This window comes from Podarcis melisellensis (genome assembly GCF_964234715.1).
Source record: "Podarcis melisellensis genome assembly, chromosome: 6".
In the NCBI taxonomy this organism is placed as follows: domain Eukaryota; kingdom Metazoa; phylum Chordata; class Lepidosauria; order Squamata; family Lacertidae; genus Podarcis; species Podarcis melisellensis.
In genome coordinates, this window is record NC_138538.1 from 67080730 (window position 1) to 67093759 (window position 13030).

The window sequence follows — 13030 nt, forward strand, 5'->3', positions numbered from 1 at the left end:
CCTGACTTCTAATAAGTGCCTGCTTCAAACATTATGACCTTGTCCCTTTGCATGAGCAGAAACAAACAAACAAAGCTCAGTGTCAAATGTCGATGTGCAAGGAGAGCCAGGTGCTTAGGTTGTTTTTGCACATGGCTTACCTGGATTTAAGATTGCTGCATTAAACATGTTAAATAATGTGCAACATTCTTAAGCTATGGTGCTTATTTCATAGGTTGATAGGGTATGATGGCTTGGAATCAGGAAAGTAATGTGATGGCTGGGAATGACAAAGAATAATTTTATCAGAGAGGTCCCTAAAAATAAGTGACGTTGGGGCTACAGTATATTATGAGCACACAAAGTACTGAACACCTTGGGACCAGGTCACCTTGGTTCCCACTGCCTGGGCACTTTGATCCTTGGGAGAGACACTCTCAGTAGTGTCAGATGCTTCTGAGGTTTGTCGTATTTCTACCAAGGCCAGGGCCTTGAGTGTGGTGGAACATGGCCTTTGCCAGGTTCTCCCAATGAAGGGAACTACCATAATGGCATTTAGGCACCTGCTTAGAACTCACCTGTTCACCCAGGCCCTCCCTGAGGGCCGATCCGGTTATAGCAGTGTATAAATCTGAGCTACTGGGTTTTTAAAAATGTATTTCACCCTTGTTTTCCGAATATCATTTCAGTGCTGGTTTTATGCTGTTCATCACAGCCATTATCCCCGCCCCCCTTAATGTTAGTGGTACAGAAAAGCTTCACAGAGAAATAAATAAATGGTCAGCTTACAATTCTGCTATTTGCAATGCCCTCACTAAAGTCTTCTGGAACGGAGGTTGGCAGCAGAAGGAACCACTTAAGCTGGCAAAGAGCTGCGGGAGACATGCAGGAGGAGACATTCCTGCTGCTCGCTCTGGTCCTTGCCTTTAGGCATGCTTAAACAGTTTTTAGTTCAAGTGCACCTTTCCTTCTTATTTAATTTTAATTTGTCTAACAATTTAATAATCCCTTCAGGGAATGTTAGTGCTATAATAAAAGTATGCATAAAGTCCATAAATATATAGCCAGGCAGGAGTTCTTAACAAGTTCCTCCTCACTATTTAATGGTCAGGTGATATCCTGCAACACTTTCAAGGTTGAAGAAGGAGAAATTAGAAGCTTAGCTGCTGTGCTGGTTACCTCTCATTGAAGAGCTGCTGTAACCGAATATGGAAGAACAAAGCATAATCCTGCAGAGCTTTCAGGAATATATTTATTATCATTGTCTCTCTAATATCTATCAACCAAGGCTGGTTTTTGGAGAGGAGGCTTAGATGTCTAAAAGACGTCATTGTACATGTTATATTTGCACAGAGTGGGGAGCAATTTCAGCAATGATGCCTAACTTCAGAAATGGCATTTAACCCTCTTTCCACTAGCCGTTTTCCTTGCAGAGTTCTAGATGCCTACTTAGCCTAATAAGCATCAGCTGGAAACTAAAATAAGGGTATTTCCCTCTGCACTTTAGAAAAAGGTGCTTTTTCTAAATGCTTTGTTCAGGGTGCTGTGTGAGCATTTGTGGCACTATCCCGTTTGTGAGGCATCAGTTTACAGGAAGGGATAAAGTTGCACAGTAAAATCTTTCTTCTTACAAACAAAATTGGATAGTTGTACACTGCTGCAGGATAAGTGATTTAGCCTAGCCACAAATTGGATTGAAGCCCATAGCTTAGTTGAATTATTATTATTATTATTATTATTATTACTCAAACATGTTCATTAATATATGCCGTTTGTTTGTCCAAAAATGTATCTAAATGAGATTAATCATTCTAGGTCATGTGTTTAAAAGCAGGGAGGCTGTAAGATATTCAGACAACTGAGTACTAGGATGGTGGGCATTGGTCTTTCAAATCTAGAAATATAAGTCTCTTTGCAACCATATGGGCCTACAGGATCTACTTTCGTTGTCCATGTCTTGCATGCAAAACATGCCAGGTTCAATCCCTGACAACTCAGAGTAGGAGGAAGTAGGAGGAAGTGACTTAGGCAGGGGGTGAACCCCCCAAAAGTGGTGTCGTTACCTGAGTGCCCCTTACTGGGAGAGACAAAGAGAGGGGTGAGATGGTGGTGAAGTCAAGGCTGCATAAATTTCAGAGGTGGGACTGCTATGCATCTGCGCAACCTGGACCATGCTGCCAACCTGCCTCTTTTGTTGTTGATGATGATTAAATGTTTATACCACCCTGCATCCAAAGATCTCAGGGCAGATGAAAATGCAAGATAAAAGCACAAAAATGAACCCAAACAACACCCACACACCCTCCCACAAACACATTTAAAAGGCCACAGAATATTAATCAGCCCAAGACCTGGTTGAAAAGGAACATTTTTGTCTGGTGCCTAAAGATGTATAACAAAGGCTGCAGACCAGGGGTTGGCAAAGTTTTTGTGGCTTGGGCTGGTTCACGGTCCCGCAGATGCTGCGGTGGGCCAGAGTGTGTGCACACATGCATGCATGCATGCGCAAACGCTATTTCTGGCGCTCCTTCCGGAGCAGAGGAGGCACGCGCAGCTTCCCATTGGCTACAGGAGCTTCCTGCAGCCAGTTGTAAGCCGGCCAGCGTCATGGAAGGCAGTCTCTGCACTGCTCCGTGCCTGTTTAGTGTGGTGCACGGGCGCTGACCAATTGGGCAGCAGGGGTCTCTGACCGGCCAGCAGGGATCCATGGGCCGGTCATACGACCCCTTAGGGGCCTTAGGTTGCCAACCCCTGCTCCAGATGAACCTACCTGGGGGGACCATTTCGCAAAACAATAGCATCAAGGACCAGGGATTTCCCCAGCCCTTGATCTAGAGAAGCTTGCTGGTCACTTGGCTGGTCACCTTTACCAGTTAACTGATGAGCTGGTAAACAGGATACTTACTATCCCTCACTGCCTATGTTCCACTCCCTCCCAATAAGTGGCAGCAATGCTCTGTGGCTCTTTCCCACCAGGTGAGCCATTCCTGCAGGTAGGGTTGAGAAGGAGTCCTCTGTGCAGCTCTGGGGAGTCACTGCCGGTCAGCATAGAAAATTCTGAGCTAGACAGACCAACAGTCTGATTCAGCCAAAGCTAGTTTCCAAAGAGCCACACACGCACACTGTTATGGTAGTCTGTATGCTTGCGTGTGCATCCACTGCCATACATATGATGTCATGCCTAAATTGAACATGCAGTGTTGACACAGATAAGTGTATGTGTGGTGCATCTGATTGCCATGATCCTTCTATCCATTTTTTTTTTGGAGGTGGAAGAATTATGGGATCAGGTATGTGCACTTGAGTGCATGCGCTCAGTGGAAGTGTTCACTCTGGCCCTGCCACATGCGCAAGACTTCTAGAGTGGAGAAAGAGTGAGCTTGCTTTCAGACACATTCATTATCCAGTTCAAACAAGCTGCTTTGGAGCAGAGGAACTTCAGCTGCTTTCCAGCCCTATTAAATTCTACATGTTGATCCACTGGGCACAACCTGGGAAGAATTAGGCAAGACTGGATGTTAAGTGCTTCACTGTGTTCTTAAGTCCCATTGATTTCAAGGGAACTTAAGTGCAACCATCTTTTGCTAGATTGCACCAATGGAATTGGAAAGATTGCTGGTGCGAGTAAAATTATGCACTTACAATAGGATTATGAATGCATTTCTGCCTGTAGTAATTATGGTCATTTATAACCACTTTTCAGGGGTTGCCCACCACCTCTTACTCTGTTGAAATGTTTACATTTGAGCGCCTATACATTGTGTAGCATATGTTCATAAGGAAAAGTTTAATAGCAATGAAGTCATGTTTGTGTGTTTTGCTTTTGTGTCTCTATGGTAAATCGCTTCACTTTCTCGACAAATCTTTATCCATGCCCTCTCTGTTCTTCTGCACGACATGCAAGGAAAACAAAGATCTTACTTTCAACTTATATTCAGAGAATCATTTTCAGAGCTATTAGGCATCACAGCGGGGGAAGGGAAATCAATGTTTCCTTTGATAGGGATGTATGTGAGAAAATAGTAATGCTGCATATATGATAGGTAGAAATTGCAAACAGACCATATTTTTTATTTCCTTCACACATGATTCTGTTTCCTCCACTCTGCCCAAACATCTCTCCTGAAGCTCCCCATATTTCCTTCAAGTGTAGCCAAGAATTTACGACACAATTCCATCTTCCTCCTCCTTCATAAACCATCTGTGTTCTTTCTCAGCCAGTCCCTACTGATGAAATAACCTCGTTGATTTGCTCTGCGACATATTTTTCCCACAATGCCTCTGTCTTTGTAAACTATGGTTTCAAAGCATGATATTTGATAGATACTTCTTCATCTATGCCCCCAGCTGCACTATACCTTTAAAGCACTATACCACTTCAACAGTCACAGTTTCCTCCAAAGAATCCTAGGAACTGTAGTTTGTTGAGGGTGCTGAGTGTTATTAAGAGAACCAGATTCCCCTCACAGAACTGCAATTCCCAGAGTTCCCTGGAAAGAGGGATTGATTGTTAAACCACTCTAGTAATTGTAGAGTGGAGGAGTTCAACATTATGTGCATAGGTCTCCATTTGGACAAAAAGCATTAGAAGCATGGCTGCCTGGGGGCGTGGTCAGCAAGTGCATTAACATTAAAGGGGCAGGACTAATGGTGTGATCCTGCTCCTTCCACACATTCAGCAAACGTGGAGAAAAGGGTCCTCAAGTTAATTATAAATACAACAACCAAAATCCATCATTTTAATTCAGAATGAGGCAATTGAACTTGAGTTTATTATGGAGGCCACTGTGGTCTTCCGAACAATTTAACTCAAGTCTCATAAGACTTTTCTCCTGGTAGAATAGGCATCATTAGATGTACTGCTGGATAAGGGTTTAATGGTTTTTGCATTTGTTTAAAAACAAATAAGACATTGTTTTAAAAAAGATGCTTTTCTCCTGGGTTTTTCACAGGCACAGCCAATTTTTCAATGATAGTTATAACACTGTTTATATATTTATATTTACTGTTACAGCCCCTGGCTGCATTCCAGTGCCACAGATCCATACTCTGAGGCCAGTATAGGAATAATCCCATATACTGAGCCAAGAGGACTTAATTGCCAATGGAGGCAAAGAACTGGTATTAATTCTGGGAACTGCAGATTCTATTCTCCTAAAATAAATAAGAACAGTAATAGCAATAGCAATAGCACAAAGAATAAGAAGAAAAATCACAATCAGTGCTTTTGTATTACTTCAAGTGTTATCCATCCAGATCTGTTTTGTTTGTTTTTATATCTAGCCTTATCTTCATGTGTGAAACATAGACATCCCATTTGCTTCATGCTCAATTGCTTGCAATTTTCCCTCTGATTCATACATTTCTCCTGCTTTGGAAATGCTACACATTCCTGTAATCAGACTGTATGCCCATGTTGCAGTTGTCTGAATAATCGCATTGTCTGCTGTTTGAATTGCACTCCTGCTGCTGGTTCGCTGCCCCTAATTATTTTTGTTTAGCGTTTGTCCCTGATTTCTCAGTCAGGCAGTTGAAAGAGGCCGTGTCATCCTCTGAGAGGTGTTTAATCAAGGGATGAGTAATCAAACAAAAAGCTTTTTGGGGAGGGGTGGAAGTGGAAGAAATGATATTGTCTGGCCGGTTATTATGTTTTCTCTTCTCGACACTTAAGTAGAGTTCCTGCAGAAACCCGGGTTGCTGCCCATTAGCTTGGAGGGTTGGGCTGCCTGAATAAGTGGATGGGTGCTTTGTAAAGAGGGAGTGGTAAAGGAAACAGGCTAAAAAAGAGAGAGAGAAATCAATGAAGTTGAAATGTGCTCTAAGCACACCTACTTATCATCTCCTCGCACTCCACATGTCATCCAGCTGCCAAACTCTCTGAAAACATCTGGGTAGGTGGCTCTGCACGTACATGTCAGTGCGCTGATATGCGCACCCATTTGAGATGGTCGGAAGGGACTCCGCCGGTTCCTCTGAGGTGTAGCGACATGTATCAGGGCTTGGCTATAAATTTCATTGCATTGCTGTGGCGAACAGAGAAATGAGTGAGGAAATATCTGATTAAAGTGTGCATTGCTGCTGAGGCAACCGCATGTTGCCATAGCAATCGAGATGAAATGTGCAAGGAGTGAGATAATTAAATCTAACCCCTTTAGAAGTTTTTGACAGTCTATGCACTGCCAATAAGGAGGGGGGACGAGTTATATCTGGCATTAAAGATAAAACCCATTCCTTGTGAAAGTACTGTACAACTTCTTGTTGATTTTGTTGTTGTTCCCTTTGCTAAATGCATTGCTTCAGGTCCCTTATTTGAATGCTCCCTTTAATAATCGGATGCAGTTTTGACCTTGGCTTGTAAAGCCTGATCTGGTTTATTGTTCCATGGGAACTGCTACACAAAATATCCAGCTATATGTTTTTTCACTCTCTTACTTACAGTACAGTAAAGCCTGGCTGTCACGTCTGAGATTATGATTCAATAATATCTAGAACGTACTGCCCTCTTCAGGAACTGTCGATTAAAAAACAACAACAAGAACTTTCGGATGTGTTTATTGATTTATGAAGTGCAAGGAGTAAATGTGACCTTATGAGGCTTATAAGGTGCAGGGAGTTCATTGCATTTAGTGGTATGAGCAGTAAGCTAGCATACATTGGTCAGGCTGAAATGTTAATAGAAGAAGAAGAAAAAGTGTTGGAAAGCAACAACTTTCAAAAAATGTTGCCATGGGGTTGGACTAGTAATTCCAGAAAATAATTGGCAGCCCGGTGAAGGGTGGCCAGGTAGCCCAAGTGCCAAAGAATTTATAGCACAGAATGTCACAAGAGACATCAAGCAGTATGCGCCTTAAAAATCAAGACTAAATTCAGAAAGGAATTTAGTTTAATTACATGCTTTATCTTAGGGAGGAGAAGAAGAAACAAAACTAAGGTCATTTGCAAAGTGTGCTTCCCACTTTAGTGTAGCCGGATTACATTCTAGGTTAGTAAGATTTTGAAGCAGCGAAACCACATTGGATGGGTGGAGGCTGTGGTTATTTCCTACCCTGCCACCGCCTTTGGGCAGGTGCAATACAGGTGGAGAAGGCTGCATGACCTCTCTCTTTCCAGTGTTATTAGTGCAGGGTGGGACCTGGCTATGTGGATTCAGTAGCCATTGCTACACAGGTAATATCACCAAAACAATGATGATGCATTTCTAAGTTTGGAATTGATGTACTCAGACTGGGTGGGGTGCACTGATACCAGTTGCAGTGTCACGGACATAAGAAACTGCATTATTATGAGAAGAGGCTGTTTGTTCTTCTAATCCAGTATTACATTCTGAATCTCTGTGTAGCTCTCCGTGGTCTTTGCATCACCTGCCACCTGAGCATTTCAACTGGAGATGTCAGCAGAAGTGGATCACTTGGGGCAAGGAAGGATCCACTATGCTAGCTCCCCAGCAGGTGGGTTACTTTTGCTTACTGGGAGGGAAAGGTGAAGTGGCCGGGAGGTTGGCGCACTGCAAATGCAGTGGTGGGGCCAATTGGGCACTCCTTGCACTGCATTAACCTCATCGCCACCTTGCCCTTCCCCCTCCCCTTCCAGGTAAGCAACATTAATCCACCTACTGGGAAGCTGGTGTTGCTGTTCCACTCCACCCAGTGAGTCACTTGTGAATGAGAGGAATTGAACGTGGGATGTTCTGCATGCAGGACACATGTTCTTCCACTGAGCGTTGGTTCCACTATTGCCTAGCTCAGAGTGTCAATCAGTCAGCTTTGGAGGGGAGGGTGGGCTCAACTTCCTAGGCACCTAGCAAGCTAGGCTGCATGAGACAAGCAAGTTAGGGGGAACACACAAATGCTGATTTATTTTATTTTATTTTTTGAAAACAGGACAAAAGGCATCCTGTTTGGGGGCCAAACGGGACAAGGAAAACTGTGGTCCCAAAGCATGACAATCCCATTTTTTACAAGACGGGTGGCAACCCTAGTTGGTTCCTTTTCCTATAAGGAACACAGTGACTTGCTCCCACAGTCCTGAGCTGATGGCCTATCCACTAGGCAAGACCTGAGTAGCAAACTAGGAGAAATGAAAGCAACTTCCTCAACAAACCTAGATGCTTAACAACAACAGTTAGACAATGTGGGTTTTCCTTGGTCTCTGCGGTGTTTGGATTCCATGTTTCAAATCTGTCCTCCAATTTCACAAAAGAAGCCTTCGTTTTTTTTCTGCCTCATCTTCAAGGCACTTTAGAGTTCATTCAGAATTTCTGTGAGCACAAAGTTTTGAGATCATCTTATTGCTGCAGGATAACCAAGGGTAGTGTGTGTGTGTGTGTGTGTGTGTGTGTGAGAGAGAGAGAGAGAGAGAGAGAGAGAGAGAGAGAGAGAGAATTTATTTCCGGTAAACATTTCTCAAGCACTCTGCAGCCAACCCTCCATGCTTCCTGATCTGAAAAGGGCCCATGAGAAATATTACCTCATGATGCCTTTCCCTGGAATTTAATTGAAGTGTGGGCAACTGGGAAGGTTACAAAGTACCAAACCAACCATTGGTGAGAGCTGATTTGCAGAATGAAAGAAAGGAAACTCCCTTACTCACATGCATCCTTAGTCACCTCAAAAGTAAGTTAAGCACCCACCCACAAGCTTGCACCTAAGCATGAGAATGTCTAGTAGTTCCTCAGTTATGGACCACCGGTGTTAAATTTACGGCATGTAATGCCTTAAAAGAAAATATAATGAAAATGATCTATAGGTGGTACATGACCCCAGTCAAGCTTGCAAAAATTTATCATTTGCCCAATAATAAATGTTGGAAATGTAATGAGACTGAAGGTACCTTTTATCACCTTTGGTGGACCTGCCTGAAGATTAAAGCCTTTTGGGAAATGATCTATAATGAAATTAAGAAAGTCCTTAAGTGGACCTTTCCTAAGAAACCTGAGGCTTTTCTCCTGGGCATGGTTGGCCAATTGGTGCCAAAGAAGGACAGGACCTTTTTTATGTATGCCACCACAGCAGCAAGAACCCTTCTGGCAAAGTATTGGAAGATGCAAGAACTACCTACTCTGGAAGAATGGCAGACAAAGGTGACTGACTTCATGGGACTGGCAGAGATGACCGGCAGAATCCGAGACCAGGGGAAAGAGACAGTGGAAGAGGACTGGAAGAAATTTAAAACATATCTTAAAAATTGTTGTAAAATTGAGGAGTGTTAAGATGTCAAGGGGTAAGAAGCAGAGAATTACAGCTGTAACTAATAAGTTAAAGAAAACTCAATGAAAGGGAATTAAATAGATAATTGACTAAAGGAGTTGCTAAAGAATTGTAAAATAAGGATGCAGTGAAAGGGAGGTATGGGGAAGTCGGCAGAAAGAAGGTGTATGAAAATAAGATTATGAAATTATACATGTTTAAATGTTTTGTATGTCTTTGTTTTGTGTTTTGTTTGTTTTTTATTATGTGTTTGAAAAATGAATAAAAATTATTTTTTTTTAAAAAAAAAAAGAATGTCTAGTAGTTCCTGTTCTACTGACCGACTTCCCTTTTCTCACTGTTCAGTTTCAGCTACAGATTCTAGGTTAGTAAGATTTTGAAGCATCTCTTTGCATCTCTGTCTGATCCACCATATATACTGTAAGGTGGTTAAAGAAAGACAGCATATTTTTTTCTGTTTTCTACTGTATCATACCACGTTGGTGGTGCTAAATGAGCTGTGATTTCCTGAATGAGCTGGAGTGAAAGGGGCCTTTGCCTTGAGTCCATTGTCACATAAAACGTCAGATTCTCTGTGCAATCTGGAGGGATTTTAAAACAGGGCCATTGTTTGTTTAATAATGGCTAGGGGTCTTGGGCTTGGATGTAGCAAATTCAGGTTCATATTTCCACTTGGCCGTGAAACTCAATGGGTTATTAGTCACTATTTAACCTGACCTGCCTTTCAGGGACAATCCTATATATACTGCTTTGAGCTCTTTGGAAGAATAGAATAAATATGTGATACACAAATGAATCTGCTGGAGTACTAATGGCTTTAAAAAGTGTAGGAGAATGGAAAGTCCACAAATTGATTCATAGCCGTGGCTTCAATCTAATGCAAAAAGCAGCAGCATTGATTTTCAACATAGGGCAAATTCACATGACCATGATGTCTTCTCTGCACACACACACAGTTACCTCCCATAAGTGACTTATTTCAACTGTCTTATGACAGATGCCCAGGTGGATCTTTTACTTGTGAATGTTTTCAGCATAGGTCCCAGTTGCTTCTCAGCACATTGTGAATATGACTATGGTTAGCAACATAATGAGAGCCAGTATGGTGCCATGGTTAGCGTGTTGGACTAAGACCTGAGGGAAAGGGGTTCAAACCCCTGCTCATCAACGAAGCTCCCTAAGTGACTTGGGGGTGGTTGTTGCCTCTCAGCTTAACCTACCTTACAGGGTCGTTGTGAAGACAAAAAGAGTACACGGAGAGCCAAGTATGCCACCTTGAGCTCATTGGATGAAAAGTGGGGTATAAATCAAATGATAAACATGGCATCTTCAAGCTGCAACACGTGGTTAAACTGGGTTCTAGCCTTTTTGTTAGCCTGTCTTTGCACAAATGTGGAAGTGCATCGACAGAGAAAGCTCACCGAAAGATTTAAAAGATGGAAGTCATCCCAGTGCATCTCCTTCCTCAAACACCATCTTGCCCTGGGATGGGAGGGAGAGATGATGGAACAGCCTGGAGAGCTGCCCACCCTCTCATTCCAGGTGTTCCAGTTGAGATGGTTTCCCTGCCACCCAGCCCTGACAACCACACCACATGGCTGCTCAAGAACCATTTTGGTTCTTCCATTTGGTCCTTCTTCACCCTTGAAACCTCTTTGCTGTTCATTCAATCATTTCAATTGATGATTATCGTGTGGCTATTTCTATGTAAATCACTCTGTGGAGTCTGCTTGAAAAGTAATAATATAATAATAATATATAATAATATAAAATATAATGTATACTCTGATTTTTGTGATTACTTTCAGGGGCCCTGAACACCCACAGAATTTAACTAGGGCTTCCTAAATAGATATAGGATGTTTCTGGGAGACACTTTGTTTTGTATTTTGTTTTGTTTTGTGTTTCTAGCTATTGGTTTTTTTCATTTGTGTGTGTGGATGCTGATGTTTGGGGAGTTAGGCTCCCCATGGATAAGGGCATAATAACTAATAACATTTCTTTGCTTTCCAGGGTACTTTTGGCACAATGATAAATTTCATCTTCCCCAGAATGGTAAGCAGAAAACTATTTTCTGTATCTGACACCAATGAATACAAAGGAGAACAAGCAAAATTGTCATTTGAAAATAATGAAAATTCACTTAAAAATAAATATGCAACTTGATAAGGGTATTATTCATGCAGCTATAAACATCTGAATATTTAAACCCTGTAAAGCCATCTTTAAAATTCCCATCTAATTTTTGTCTAGTATTTTTGGTTGTTGTTTCTACAGAAACATAAAGATTTACCATCTCTGCTGGAAATGCTTTAGAAACCTGGTGTGTTCGCCAATGTGTTTTGCTGCATAATTTATTGTAATATATACATACCCACACACATAAATATGGTTTACGTTCTATCAGTTGAGAGAGGAATTGTATCTCTGCTTTAGATTGAGAGAGGGTTAGGCCTATATAATGTTTTACTGTGTTGAACTGTATAAAAATTGATCCTTATTTATGTTCCACCAGGGTTTTGCTGCATATGTGAATTTAAAATGGTATATTTTCAGAATATAGACACCACATCCTGAGTAAAAGCTGCATGCTACCATTTTGTAAAAAAACAACACCACCCAGATATTTTCTAAGGTTCTCCCCAGCACTACCCCAAGACTGGGAAAAAGGCAATATTTATTCTACTCTTTGATCATAGCATCTTTGCAATCAAATAAAATGAAAAATTCATCATATTGTACATGAAAAGGTCACCTTAAAATGAGACTTCATAGAAAAGGAGCCTGAATGAGATAAACCAACTGTTAAGGAGACTTGTGTTCAACAGCTCTTGAAATAGGCCTCTATTCCCCACCTCAACATCATCTCATTCCTCAAACATTTGGTTGGAAATAAACATAAAGCCATCATGCATTTGAACTGTTTTGACAATGGGGGAAAAATATTGCTGGAAAAAAGTAGTTTCTTCCAAGCACTAATGTAACCTCTTCTTAGTCTTACAGCTGAAAGCTTTCCTGTCTAATCCCAGAAGAAACTTTTCAAAAAAAGGCAATTATTCAAGAACTTTAATGCAAAGATGCATTAAAACAATGGAGGGCTTAAAATGTGTGCCAAGCTGATTTTCTGTTGTCTTTGATACAAAAGCAGAGGCGTTCACAGGATTTAAGAAAACCTATAACATGGTTTCAAGACTGGAGGAGTTTTGTGTGTGTGTGTGAAATAAAAATTAGATATCTTTGTTGATTCACTGAAGACAGGCTAGGGAGCTTTTGTGGTAGGGACTGACTTGATATATTGTGCTTCCCCAGGAGACTGTAGTGTGCAAATCCAAAATGTGATCACAGAGCCCAACTAACTCTTAGATAGCACACACCACTCGTGATCTCAGTATCCTCTGCCCCACGCTATGCTGGTGTGTACTGACTCAGGCCTCACCTTGAGTACTGTCAAAGACCCTGTATCCTTTGCAGACAAATGGGCCTATTGGCATGAGGTAACTGTCAATACAGATCATAGAATGCCTTCACCTGCAAAAGCCACCCCTATTGCGAGAAGTGAGGTTAGAGGGCCTTCTCAGTTGTGGAATGCCCTCCCATCAAATAAACAACTATCTGACTTTAAAAAGACATTTGAAAGATGTTTGGTGTTTTTATTTGCTGTAAGCCACCCAGAGTGGCTGGGGGCAACCTAGTCAAATGGGTGGCTTATTCTTATTCTTATTCTTATTCTTATTCTTATCCCTGCATTCTTGTAAACTTTTGTTTATGTTGGCAACGCATAAGGTTTTTCGGGGTGAACAGTACAGAACGAGAGAATCCTTTGTCTTTAGGTGCAAAATGAATCA

At 41.7% G+C, this 13030-nt stretch overlaps 1 protein-coding gene and 1 long non-coding RNA gene across 2 annotated transcripts in view; one reads left to right on the forward strand and one right to left on the reverse strand.

Annotated features, from left to right (window-relative positions):
* Positions 1–13030, reverse strand: part of LOC309371549 — a 53616-nt gene that overhangs the window by 36633 nt on the left and 3953 nt on the right. The window lies entirely within an intron of this gene.
* Positions 11216–13030, forward strand: part of ADGRL2 (adhesion G protein-coupled receptor L2) — a 244508-nt gene continuing 242693 nt past the window's right edge. Inside the window, exon 1 of the mRNA XM_081914094.1 lies at positions 11216–11240. The gene's annotated coding sequence lies outside the window, so the exon portion shown is untranslated. The remainder of the gene's footprint in view (positions 11241–13030) is intronic.